Consider the following 14,360-nt stretch of genomic DNA (forward strand, 5'->3'; position numbering starts at 1 on the left):
TAACTTTCACGTAACAATACGAATTTTTATATTCGATAAACAACCACAGAGACATCTATGGTGAGCAATATGGCGAAACCTAAGATATAACAATAACTAAAGGTTCGCAACAGAAAATTGGGAAGGAAACGCCAATTTTTACAGGAATCGTTTCAATGAAAATCAGAAAAATTGGCAAATTGTGATAAGAAACGATCGACCTTGACAAACCAAGGTCTGGCCAACAGCGAGACTTAGCGGGAATCGAACTCGTAACGTATATATGTATAAGATAATGCAAAAGATACAAGTTCATAAATTGATAGAAGAAAAAGCCGTTCGTTGGACGAATGTCATGAATGAAACTTTCTCAAGATTAAAAAGACAATGTGTTGGCAATGGTGATTTGGGCACTAATGACTATTAACAAAAGATGAATTGAATTCGAAAAACTACTGGCCAGCTCACTAGCAAGTGGCATTTGAAGAATGACAGCCATCATTCACTGACATCCCGCTTTGCTTTGCGAAGTGTTAGGGCCACTGACCCAGTTTTTGACCCGCACCATAGCAGATTTGGTAGAAATGAAAATCGGCGACGAAAGACAAGACGGATTTACCACCGAGAAGAATTGGCTTTGGAGATGCTGGGCTTCGACTGCGTGGCCAACATGTGTCAACAGTGCGTGGTCGACCATCTGTCTCGGTCAAAAATAGTGTATACCAGTGCACGATTTTCCACTCAAACATTGACATTTAACTATTGCGAATTTACCTTTGAATTTTCACAACCATTAAGTAGTCTGCGTCATATTTGCCTAACAAGCATTTTATTAATATGAAAAGACATTATAAACAAACTTATGATAGTGAAATTGTAACTCGATTTCTGAGGAGATGATTTTTTTTGTTTTAGCTGAATCTGGGTAACGGACATACATATGTACTTGTTTGACAATATAAGATTTTTATTCACAACTTCTTGGCAGGCCGCAATCCGAAGGTTGGAATCCCGCGATCTACACCTACATAGACATAGTGTCATCACGTTTTTTCTCCACTCTATCATCACATCGAATGCTGACATTTACGATACTTTTATTTATAACTAGAATTATTGTGTGATGAGCAAAATGGCTTTACACTACGTCGTTCTACCATCACTAATCTTGCCTGATTTGACGCCCTTCTGATCAGCCGAAGTGGAATTTTCACAACGTCTTTTTAAACTCTTTGTGATAAGAATCAATTTGTTAGATATGATATTTTTAAATCTCCTCCATTTTATACTAGATCTAGTGTAACTCAAGTTAACTGGCTTACCTCGATAAAATAAATGAATTTTTGTTATTAATCCACAAGAATAGTCGACATATGATTTTTCTAAGTGTAATTTTATTTAATTCTCATATTAAGAGGGCTGGACAGCAGCGCCTTGTCCATACAAACGTACTATACTTATCCCTTCCTCAATTATGGCACTAGAGAAATTATTTTTTAATATGCTATGGATATCCACCATTGGGGTGCATCTATCGTTTTATTTTTTTGATTAATTATTTTTTATAGGAGCTAGGAGCCGCCAAACATCTATAAAATCGCTTCTTTTTTACACCCACGAAACGAGTCCAGCGTGCTTATTTAACGGTCGATTTAAAAAAAAATACGCCGATAGATGCACAGAAAGTATCTTTCTCATACCGATGATGAAATTTTTTTAAAAATTGGTCCAGTTCTGGAGGAGAAAATAGGAGAATACGAAACCTCGATTTTGTCAATTAAAATACGTTTTATCTGGTAGAAGCGCAACTGTCGCATTCACTCAATATATATTGTCGCATTCACTCAATATATACATACACTCAATATATATATCGAAGAAAGGAACGGTAACAAAATTAAGGTTTCGGGTGTACAGCCCTCTTAAAGAATGAGTGGAGTTTTGATCTTCTCTATATATATCAAATTATATTATATTATACTTGTATTCCAATAATGAGATGAAATTCAAAACTCAATTAATCTGTTTTGAATTTCAATATCTTTTTATCAACCCCACAGCCCTAATGTGTGTGATGGAGAAATGTCATCATCGGGCTATTTTTGTTGGAATTAAATTTCTTAGTTGGACCAAATTTGATTGAGAGCAATTTTGTTTTTATTAATCCATCCTGTTTTCATAACATTTAATTTTTTTTATATTTTGCCCATTAAAGAGTCACATACATACATATGTATGTTTGTATGTAGTATTTGACTAGCTTTGGTAAATGTATGTACATCTAATATATAAGTTCAAAATAGACTTTGTATGTATGTATGTTTGTTTGGGTCGTAGATTCCTTGACGTTCAATGTAATAAAAAACAAATGAATATTCAAATAAATTTAAATTAAATAAAACTATTCAAATAAATTGAATAAAATGTTTTCTATTAGATTGGCCATGTTTAAGCGGTTTATATTACAAATACCGAGTGAAGCCGGGTAAAAACGCTAGCTATGTACATTTACAGATAGTTATCAGTCCTGTGGTTTTTCAAGTAAATGAAACTAATCTTTGACATTGTGTTGAAGCATCTTTGAGACAAAATTTGAGGAATCTGCAAATGTTATAAATAATGCACGAAATTTTCCATATCATGCAAGTCCGTTGCTTTACAAGCTTTTTACTAACTTCACCCTGTTAGTTCCATGAAATTTCTGCCCGTCAAAAATTTGTGATCTGATTTTGAACCATTTCCACTCTTTAGATCAGAGCATCGTAACCTGTGCACCGCGGTAATATGTGTTCTCCGAACAGCACTTCGGCCTAATGCGTGCGAGTGAGATCTCGTGTGAGGGAGAAAACCGATGTTAGTTAGTGTTTTGTCCCTACGCATATACGGAATAACTAGCGACTGCCGATGAAGTAAATATGTATGTACGTAGCTGACAAACTCTACGAGTCGTAAAAAATGTGTGCCGCGAATATCCAAATACTCTGCTTTGGATCGCTTTGGTTTTTTACTGATATACGGTGATTTGTTAAAATTGAAGTAAACTAATTTTATTTAAAAAATTAATACCACAGAGACTTGACAGGTAGCCCCAAAGCGTCACTATGGTTATAATACAACAGATCGAAGCAATGACAGCTAGCTATCCAAACACGGCTTTCTACCGCCCCTTCACAACTCACTTGAACAATGTTAATAGTTACTTTTTTTTCACCTCATTTTACTCTCATCTTATATAAACTTAATATAGCAAGGTTTTTACATCCTCATAATATATAGTATACAGTAAATTGAACCATCGGTTTTGTACAGCGCACACACACATAGAAATTTGTCGATTGATTTCGCAGGCTTTGTTGTTCGTCACGGGGTGATGTTTTCCACCACCCCTCGGCTACGGGGTCATGCAGGGGCCGGTGCACCACCCCCATGTTGTCTGGTGGTGCAGTGAGTGGGCCACTCGTCAGGTTCATCGGCCTACTCACGCGAATCGCTGAATGGGCGAAGATTGCCCAACAACAATATTGATCCGATGACCCAATAAGGGAAAAAAGCCGTGCAATTCAGAGAACCGGTCCCCACCCACCCACCCACCCACCCACCTCCCCTCGCCTATGCACGTGGCCATTAAGGGCCGACCCGTTAAATATCCTATTTTTAGGCCGTGCATCGCGACACGCTTCTTTGCCGTGTTCGATTTTGCCTTCCACTCCATTCGGTGCCGATTTAAAATGGCAAATTATCGTCGATCGTGATTTTTGAATCGTGGGATGGTGTTTTGCGCGATCGAACCAATAATCATCGTGTAATTACGTCGACGATTTTAATATCTATACATAATAGTAGGGTTGCATAGATAGTTTAAAATAACCACGTACATACTTCATCTTTGTGAATTACATCTAATATACAATTTCGAAAGAGACTTTGTATATATACATATGTATATGTATTATTGGTTCAAATAAATTTATATAAAATAAAACTATTGAAATAAATTTAATAAAATGTTTACTATTAGATTAGTCATGTTTAAGCGGGGTTATATTACAAATACCGAGCAAAGCCGGGTAAAACCACTAGTATATAATATTTTAAAGAGTACTTAAGTCCACTTGTTTCCAATCGTTTTTGACTCGTGTACAACTCGGCAGTTCATTTCCATTAATGTTTGTAATTCACATACTTAATTGCAAATAATTTGACGGTATCCCGACTTGTGTTAGTGCGAGAGACAATAGCACCCCGACGTAACCTCCCCGACATAACCATGACTCAGTAGAGCCCGGAATCTGAAGGGGCTGTTTATTGTTCAAAGATTGTAAATGCATTGTTAAAGGTTTGCCGAACCTTTTTTACAAAGGATTTACAACAATGGAACAATAGGTGGCACGTTTCCGGCCCCTTCATGGTCCATGAGGCGTTAAAGCCGCTGAAGACAAAACCACCCCCGCAAAAAGCGTTCGGCGAAAAAACTGTGCCAAAATATACATACATATGTGTGACAAATTTAAAATATCAATTTCGACTTCGATCACTAGCATTTACAGATCACTCCAAAGCGATGAGTGCATTTAAACAGACACAATACAATCAATCAATATACATACATAAGCATTTTATTCAATGCGAATTGATATAAACGTCTACAGTGACATCTATGGAGAATTTTTTGCAGCATTTTATATACAAATTGGTGATCTTCATGACGCTGAATAGCCTGATATTATCAAGAGAGATACCAATTTTATATGAACCGTTTCAATGAAAATTGGCAAACTCTGATAATAAACGTTTGACCTGGAGTCAAAAGCCAAGGTCTGGCCAGCAGCGGGACTATAGTGGGACTCAAATCCGTGACCACTCTGTTCGAAAGCATAATATGCAAACCACTAGTCCACACCGCTGGTTTATATGTTTGTACAAGGTTGAAAGCGGGAAATTTCACATCGATAATGGATTATTTTAGTCGCGTTTCTTTTGAACGCTTAAATACTACAAATAAAGTCAAAGTTGAATTCGAAATCAATATTTTAATTTTGTCATACTCTGGCGCGGTATTGTCACCGAGTGCTTTTTACTGGGACGGTTTTGTCGGGGCGGTTTTGTCGAAGCGGTTTTGTCGGGGTGGTTATGTCGGGGCGCTTTTGTACCGAGCATTTTTGACTGAACATTTCGTTTGCCACATTCGTTCGGCCAAATTTTGCTTGGAATTAATTTAAACAATAGTAAAATGTACTATTGTATTTAAGAAGTTACAAAATAAATATGTATAGAAAGTCGTCCCATGCAACTTTTGTCAAAAGATACTTGAGTGTCTTTATGTCTTAATTTGGATAGATCTTTGAGCCATTGATTCATTTCTCCTATAGTTGTGGAGACGCTGCTTTAAAAACTGGCCGTATTATATTATACATTCGAAGTTTTTTTTAACTATATGTACATATTGTGTCTATTTAAATTCCTTTTGTACGTGACAGTACAATTCTGCGAGAATCTCGAATTTTGAATACGTCGACATACTGTCTGCATATTGTGCGAATATTTGCATAGCAAATGGTTTTCGACGACGCATTTCGTATGAAATTTTAAACTGAAATATAAAGTCATATAAAGTTATACATTCGATTTTTATTCTATTTTTTTTTACAGTATTCGCGTTGCATTTAAAATAGTGCCGCATAATTGTTTCAAAGTTCGTGTAATGAATTTTCCCGTTGAGTTTTACATTCGCTTGTGTCGGGAGCTCGCGTGAAACACCATGACAGTGTAAGAATTCAAACCGCGAAAACTCTGAGGATGTTATTATAGTGTTCCAAATTAGAATTACAAATCGACATGTTGTTTTTCATATATAGAATAGGCGTTCGTTCGTTTGATCAGTCGATTTATATTGTTATAAAACTAAGGACTAACTTACGAAAGTATGTATATAGTATCGGAAAGTACGTGCACTTTCTTTCCAACTATGTATCTTTATTGCGCTCGTTGTAAATGCCCCCTGCTATTTATTTAGAAATGATGAATGAATGTGTGTGTGTGTGTCTTCGTGGATGTGTGTATGTGTGTACGCTCCCGCCCAGCGCATCTGACACTGACATCACCCGTTCCATGTCAAATGCTCAATATCAGGAGCACATTCCAGATGCTCCACACCCCCTCAATTCCACGGTACCTCACTTCCCCGGACGCGTCGACACGACTGGCCGCCGCGTCCGCCACATACCCAGGAACGTATATACATCGCGTCTGTTTTTATATAGAATATATACAATAAAGACAGCAAATTTTTCGAAAAATATATTTTCACAGAGTAAATAAGTAGGTAGCATATTTATAAGAATCGACAAAATCAAGATGCTAGAAATTCAAATTTGCGAGAAACCGAGGCGAGTATACCGATTTATTGTGTCCGTCACAATAATTAACCTACATAGATAAATCGGAAAATTCTAACAGGAGATGGTCGATCTGTGTTTTAATAACTACAAGATCTCACCAGCAGCGTATTTGGCCGGGACTTGAACCCACGACCTCTCTACTGGTGAGCAATAGCTCTTCCAGTATACATAGAATCACTAAACTTTGGGAACTATCTCACGGTACCCTTACTTTCTCTTAGACAAGTTTTGGAAAGGGTGGTAGCATTTGAAAGTTTCATCTTCTCATCAAGTTCGAATTTTAATATTGTTTTTTGGAAAATATTCAAAATTTAGTTGGCCTGTAATTATACTGTGCAGTAACTTGATTTGGTCAGTATGTAACACTCCGTATTCGACTGTTCAACTTGAAGTTTTGATTCATTCATTAATGGCAATACGACTCCCTACTCTTTTTTGTTACATTTCCGTAACTATTTTTCAATCTACCCGACGCTTAATAAGTTTTCAATGGCTAGTAAGTATCCTGATTTTGAGTTCAGGAAATCTGTGAAAATCTGGTACTCCTATAGAAGCAAATTCCTACCTAATCGAATTTTTGCAAACACGTCTTCTTTTAACTGTTCAATCGAAACATTCGTCCAATGATTTCAACACACCATTCTATAAAAAAAGATTAAAGCCATCCAAATGGAACGAGCACCACTTCCGGTGGACGCAATTAATAATAAGAAAGGCTAAAACTATGATAGATTCATGTAGAAGCACGCGTGCCAAAGGAAACGCAAATTGCAGCAGAAAAATGCACCTTGGCCTGGATAATTAACACGCATTGTGACTTCAACTATATAAAACAAACCAAGTGCTAACAACCTCAACGAGATATTCCATTTAGAACTTTTAGATGAGATTTTCCATTTAAAACTGCATATTTCGGAATATTTAAAGATCACCTTTGACAATGTGATATTTAACAAGCGATGACGCAGACGACCACTGTCAAGGAATATGTCAGATGACACTCAAAGAATACGTCAAAATAAGATCGAATTGCAACTCGAAAATAGTTCGAGCGTTTGATTCACCAATTTAAAGCAAAAAATATATTGTAAAAACACGCTTCTATCTGTTTTTATCTTTCAAGATGATTATCATAACTTTTCGATAGTTAAATATCAATAAACTTCAAGCTGAACTGTCGATTACGCAGTGTAATTTACTGACCAAATCAAGTTACTGCGCATTATAATTACAGGCCAACTAAAATTGGAATATTTGCAAAAAAATAAATTAAAATTCGAAGATGAAACTTTCAAATGCTACGACCCTTTCTGAAACCCGTCTTAGATATGGTAAGGGTACCGTTTCCAAAATGTAGTGATTTAATACTGGAAGAGCTATTGTTCACCAGTAGAGAGGTCATGGGTTCATGTCCCGGTTAAATATGCTGCTGGTGAGATCTTGTGGTTATCAAAACATAGATCAACCATCTCCTGCTAGAATTTTCCGATTTATCTAGCTTAATTGCTGTGACAGATTTCCAATAAATCGGTATCCTCTCCACAGTTTCTCGCAAATTTGAATTTCTAGCATCTCGAATTTTTAGATTCTTATATTTATAAGAATATACTTTTATATGTATGTACATATGTTATATGTATGTTTGTGGGTATGTGGGTATGTTTATGGATATGTTTGTGGATATTTTTATGTGGCGGATGCGTCAATCAGCCGTGTCGAGGAGACGCGGGAAGTGGGGGGGGGGTGGAGCGTCTGGCATGTGCTCCTGATATTGAGCACCTGACTTGCAACGGGTAACATCAGTGTCACGAAAAAACACACACACACACATTCATTCATCATTTCAAACGGGTGAACGGGTTAGATCAGTGAGCGTGTAATGCGCACACTCAACTTATTACGATTAATACGTGCGCGCGCACGTCTATAAATTACCTTACATAATATTTATAACATATAACTTTATTTTAATTCCTTTCCGAAACCATGCGTTGAAATCAACGGGCACAACACTAGTTCTATATATAATTGTACTGTAATATATAAAATTTTCAGTACTTATCTACAAAAAATAATCTAAACATATGTATGTATGTGTCGCCTTAGGGTAATTCTTGTCATTGCAACTATGATAGAAACGTATGGAATAAAATAAAATAAATACCATTTACCCAACATGGCTACTGTCTACTAGTATGCATAGTGTAGCATATGCTAAAAGGAGCCGCCGTTTTAATTGGTTTTCGAGGGTTATCTCCAGGCTAAGTGCAAGTAGGCTAAAAAATGACCACCGAATTGAATAAGTAACGGCACCCGGTCCCTTCTCAGAACTGACGGCGATAGCATGGACCTGAGTATCGTGGGAATGCATATCCGGGTACATGCCTAAACAATAGGGAAGTAACTGGACGTCGAAGATGCAGGGAGCGACCTGTCCTTTATAAACGGGCATTCTGGACGGAGCACGGATCTCTGGATCTCCTTAATCACCAATAAATGCTGTGAAACGACTTTGGCCTTTTACTTGCATCCTCCACCCACCCCTACGCAACAATAGTATAACTTAAAGAAGAGTCAACGAAAATTTTGATGGAATATTCATATGTATGGTATCGTCATAGAAAATTCACATGCGTGCAATATTAAAAAAAAAAGAAAATAGGTCCAGTGGAAGTACATATACCATGAATTGATTACAAAATTTAGCCCGTACAAACGGACATGTCGAGTATGTCTGTTAGAAAAAACAAAAGCATCCTGCAATCACAGAGATGATTGCACGGACACAAGGTGTTTGATTGGTGTCAACGGATGCTGCAATCGTTGACCTGCAGCTGCATCGAGATGACCCACCGACTGCATCCTGTCCAGGATATATTTAAACAGCCTCGAGTGGCTGATGTGCGGCAAAAGTCGACCAAAGTGCAACGGCCACGCATTGTCAACCCGAAGAGTGCACTTGCCCAAAAATACCACGCACAAAATCTTCACGGGGTTTCCAAGCGTCAAAATGTAATAATTTAAACAGTTTGCATTAGCAATTAGTCGACCCGATTCCGGCAAATGGTGCTGCGGATAGACACCCATACCCATAGGTCAGGTCAAACTATTCTTAAACATGCAGACTTCTATTTTTAAATTAAAACAAAAAAAAACTAAGCATTGTAGAAGTGAAACTTTCGGGTGGAGTTCGCGATTTGAGTAGCGGAGAGTTAAAAAATGTGTGGAAAAAAACTCGCACTTGTCGTTAAACTAAATGGGGATCATTCTAATATAGTACCCAAGTATTATATTTTCGTCGTTGTTGAATTTTACACATGTACTAAAATAATAATTGAGTAATTTCGCATACGTGATGCAATGCAGAGATCAACAACCCATGCTATTTTGTTATTTTTTATCAATTACATACACTGGAGTTTTTTAAAAGCACAACATTCTCTAAAACTGCACACACATCCTATGTATATCTATATAAAACCCAAACGGCGTCTGTAATTCGTTTCTGATTGGCTTTCGTCAAATTCGTTTCTGATTGGCTTTCGTCAAATTCGTTTCTGATTGGTTGGATTGGTCTAATGCTGCGTACGCACCTAACCAACGAACGGCCCACAGGCCAACTTTTTAAACCAGTAGCATACAAAATATCAAGATTATTTTATAAGAAATAATAACACGATTATTTTTCGCTCGTAAGCAGAGAAATTATAATATTTCTCTGGTTGTAAATGCGTATCGTCGTAATTCAAAACATTTTTGTAATTCAAAACATCAATGATGATCTAATTTTAGCTCAATCTCGCTCTTTAGCTTAATTTTGATATTTTAATTTCAATTTTTTAATTTAATTTTTATTTGGGGGCCGTTCGTTGGTTAGGTGCGTACATAGCATAAGACGTTTGTAATTGGTCGGTGGTAAATAACATTTTTTTTTTTCGATTCAAATAAATCTAAATTTTCATTGTTTTCATTTAATTTCCAATAATCGAGTGAAGCCGTGTAGCAACACTAGTCTTATATATAATATAATGACATAAAACCGAAACGGTGTCTGTAATTCGTTTCTGATTGGCTGTCGCCAAAGTCGTATCCGATTGGCTGGATTGGTCAAAGACGTTTGTGACAGGTCGGTCGTTACATAACCTTATTTTTTCTCGATTAAAATCTAATATATAATTTCGAAAGAGACTTTGCATATATGTATATATGTAACCTTGGTTGGTTGCTTCGTAGACAACACATTTGATTTTCCCTGGGGGCGAAGGCGCCGGATTCTGGTATACATATAATTTCGAAGGAGACTTAGTATTTATTATTTATTTGTTCGTGATAGTCAATTTGATAAAAAAAAAAACAAATGAGTATTCAAATAAATTTATATAAAATAAAACTATTCAAATAAATTTAATAAAATGTTTAGGCGGTTTATATTACAAATACCGAGCGAAGCTGGGTAAAACCACTAGTAAATTAATAAAAAAACAAATGAAGATTTTTCCATGGTTCTCATTACTAAACTGCGGTTTACATTAACAGAGCAAAGCTGGATAGCACCACTAGTAATAAATAAATCAATAATTAATTAATCATTTGACAAATAATTAATGATAGTCGGTGTAGTAGTTCATCGAATATACGGTTATTAATTTAAATGACTAGTCGCAGCAGCAAGAATATAATTTGACGATACAAATACACGATAACGTAGGGAGGCCACTCTCATCCTGAGAATGGCTCAATTCCTTTCACAAACATGCATATGTAGAGGGTTAAGTGAGTTATATTCCAAAATGGATGATATACATATGTACAAGGGAGTCCGTATTTCCAGATGATGATATACAGGTTGTTTCATTAAAAAATTTTCATGATTTTCTTTTCATTTCCATTTACTAAGTGAAGCCGAGTAATACCACTAGTCCCTTATAAATTCAATTAAAAAACGTTAATGAATTTAAATTTGTTTATTATTTTAATTTGAACAAGTTTTCACGAAAGTCCTTGGATTCGCGCCAGTAATGCGATACTGACAATGCAAAATAAAACGAGACTTGCTCAGCTCTTCCTACAAAAAAATAACATACAAACGCAAAAAGCGAAAACTAAATTTTCCAAGCGAATCCGACACGATGACGCGAAATAAAATTTAAATGAAATATACATATGTACATATTTCCAAAATGAAGTGTTAGTTGGGTAGGTATATGTAATATTTTAACGATCCTTTTGCGAGCAGTGCAGGGTTGCAATGGCGCAGTTTCGAACACGCAATATCCTCGGCCGCCATTACAGTGACATGGCGTCCGTCTGGCTGCTCGGAAAGCTTTTTCAAACCAGACGCCATGACTAAGCCAGAACCGAACCCCTTTTTAATGACAAGCTCCAGATTAATCCATAACTGCTACCTATGTAGGTACTCTTTCCCTCTTCGTGCAAAAACAGTTTTAGTATTTTACCATTCGAACATAAAATATGTACATTTCAACACGGATAAATAATTGTTCTTAATCAACAGACTAAAGGCATGAACTAACCAAAATCGACGCGTGAGGGAATTTCTACTACGAAGAACGTTGGGGGGGGGGGGGGGTCGTAACAATGGGTTTCTGATATACATACAATATGTACATACATCTAATATATAATTTCGAAAGAGACTTTGTATATATGTATATATGTATGTATGTATGTAAGTATTTTTGGTTGGGAACATCGAAAACAATTCAAAGTTTCTATGACGACGATTCGATTCAAATAAATTTAATAAAAAAACAAATGAATATTTACTATTAGATTCGCCATGTTTAAGCTGTATATAATAAAAAATACTGGGCGAAGCCGGGTAAAACAATTAGTATGTATATAGATATAAGGCTAAATCTATAAATTTTAATAAATTTAAATGAAAATAAAGTCTGAAAAATTCAATCGAGTAAAACCGAAATAAAAATACGTCCTTTTTGAATCGAAGAATATGCCAAACTGAGATATGTAGAAAGTTTGCAAGTTCGAAAACAATTTGAAAAAAATCGAGTTTTCGGTTTCTTTTGGGTAATTCCAGTTCTAAGCAATAAAGTTTATAAATTTTTACTCATAATTAGTCTCCGACGCTGTGATGTGCCAGCTTGAAATAAATGGGTTCCTTATGTCAATTTCTATTGTTAACCTTTTTCTAGAGAGCAAAAAAAGGTTAACAATAGAAATTGACAATAGGAACCCGTTTCAGCCCCCTCGTCCGCCGATCTCTACTCATAAGGATGTAGAGTGCAGCAGTGCAGTTAAAACATTGAATGGCTAACGGCTAATTTTGCTAGGGCATAACGGAAAAGAAGGTCCTTCCTTATATCTGCTATGTATTCGACTACGAATAAAACAATACTTTCAAACAAAGTTGTTTGAACAATTGTATAATTTTTAACAAAAATGACATGAATTTTTGATTTCAAACAACGGGTTTCAAGAAACTTTTGATTTTGAACAACAGGTTTCCGAAAACCCACAGAAACCAAAAGAATGACACTACTTGTAGGGGGTCGACTGGGTGTGCATACACAAGGACACGAAGAAGGTCGCTCAGTCAGAGCATGTATATATATATATATATATATATATATATATATATCTATGTATGTATGCAGAGGCGGCTTGTGACTTTAAAAACAGGTAGAGCACGAGGAAGCTAAAGCCTCCCCTTTCTACATATATTTTCAGTAACATTTTATGCAAGGAAAATACCTTTTATTTAAGCAAATTATCAATTTTGATTATATGATCTAAAAAAGCAAACATACCTTGAGAATACCTTGCAAAACATACATAATTGAAATATCGAAAAAAAAATTAACGGTGTTGCGTATTTATTGAATCGTATAGAAAATATAGATGTTCGGCGCTGGCGTATTCTACACCAAAAATACCTTTCCGCAGCCAACTAAAAGCGACCCTCTGTAAACGAAAATACGGATCATTTATCTCTGCTTCGACTGATTTTATACGCTCTACATCCAGTACCACTTGCAAGTGCCAGAGTAGCAAGAAAACCGAAGCTGGAGACCACAGGACCACGGTGGAAAAACGACTGCCCAAACAGAATTACGAACCTGCGTGGCGAGCGGGATAAAGAAACACTTTTGACTCTTGATGAGTCGCCAACAATATACATAATTTCAAAAAATAATGCCCTTAAAGACGAGCCGCCGCTGTATGTGAAAAAAATCGGGGCCGGGGAGAAATTTAATTTACTGACCAAAAAAAAAAGAGTGATTAAAAAAGTAGTTATATAGCGAGTGTTGTCGACGAATTCGTCACCGCTGGGCAGATGGGAATTTGCAGGCTTCGCCTACACCGCTTACCATTTCGGACCGGGCCCTTAAAAGTAGCTGGGCCCTGGAATTTGTAGGGTCTCCCCCCCCCTCTAGTCAACCCTGTATTTATGTATAGTGCTTATATTTCACAGTTGTAAGATATCGTGTAAAGATAGAAAGAACAACTTCAAAAATAGACTTAGGTAGAAAATACATATGTAGTTAGCCGAAATTTCAGATCGATTTGACGATCGGAAGTGATCCAAATCAGGTTCCAAGTGATCCAAAATATCAAACTGTTGTATCAAACATTAACCAGTGCTCGAGTGCGTGGAATGATCATGGAACCTTTTCTGGTTTTTGACATGTACATATTTAGAGATACATATTAGCAAAACTCTATAAAGGCACTAGACTACTAGAGTCTAGCGACTAAACGCACATCAAAATATTTCGGACACATTCATTCAAAGCACATGACAAAGGAACGCAAACAATGGCACATTAAAGTGACGAAAATTTGACACCATCAATGCATACAAATTATACTTAAACTTCAAACGAAAAATATGTATATGCTACCCGTTAAGTGTTTGGCATCATAAAAATGTGTGCGCTAATCTAATCAACCCCTTAGTAAAATCAATATTATTCATTTACCTACAAGAGTGTACATTGG

The 14,360-nt window shown here is 36.3% G+C and overlaps 1 protein-coding gene across 1 annotated transcript in view; it reads right to left on the reverse strand.

The window, feature by feature from the left end:
- The window catches only part of LOC143915619 (ATP-sensitive inward rectifier potassium channel 12-like), an 89,719-nt gene that overhangs the window by 61,839 nt on the left and 13,520 nt on the right, over positions 1 to 14,360 (reverse strand). The gene's annotated exons all lie outside the window — the stretch shown is intronic.

This window comes from Arctopsyche grandis, chromosome 1, assembly GCF_051622035.1.
Source record: "Arctopsyche grandis isolate Sample6627 chromosome 1, ASM5162203v2, whole genome shotgun sequence".
Taxonomy (NCBI): Eukaryota; Metazoa; Arthropoda; class Insecta; order Trichoptera; family Hydropsychidae; genus Arctopsyche; species Arctopsyche grandis.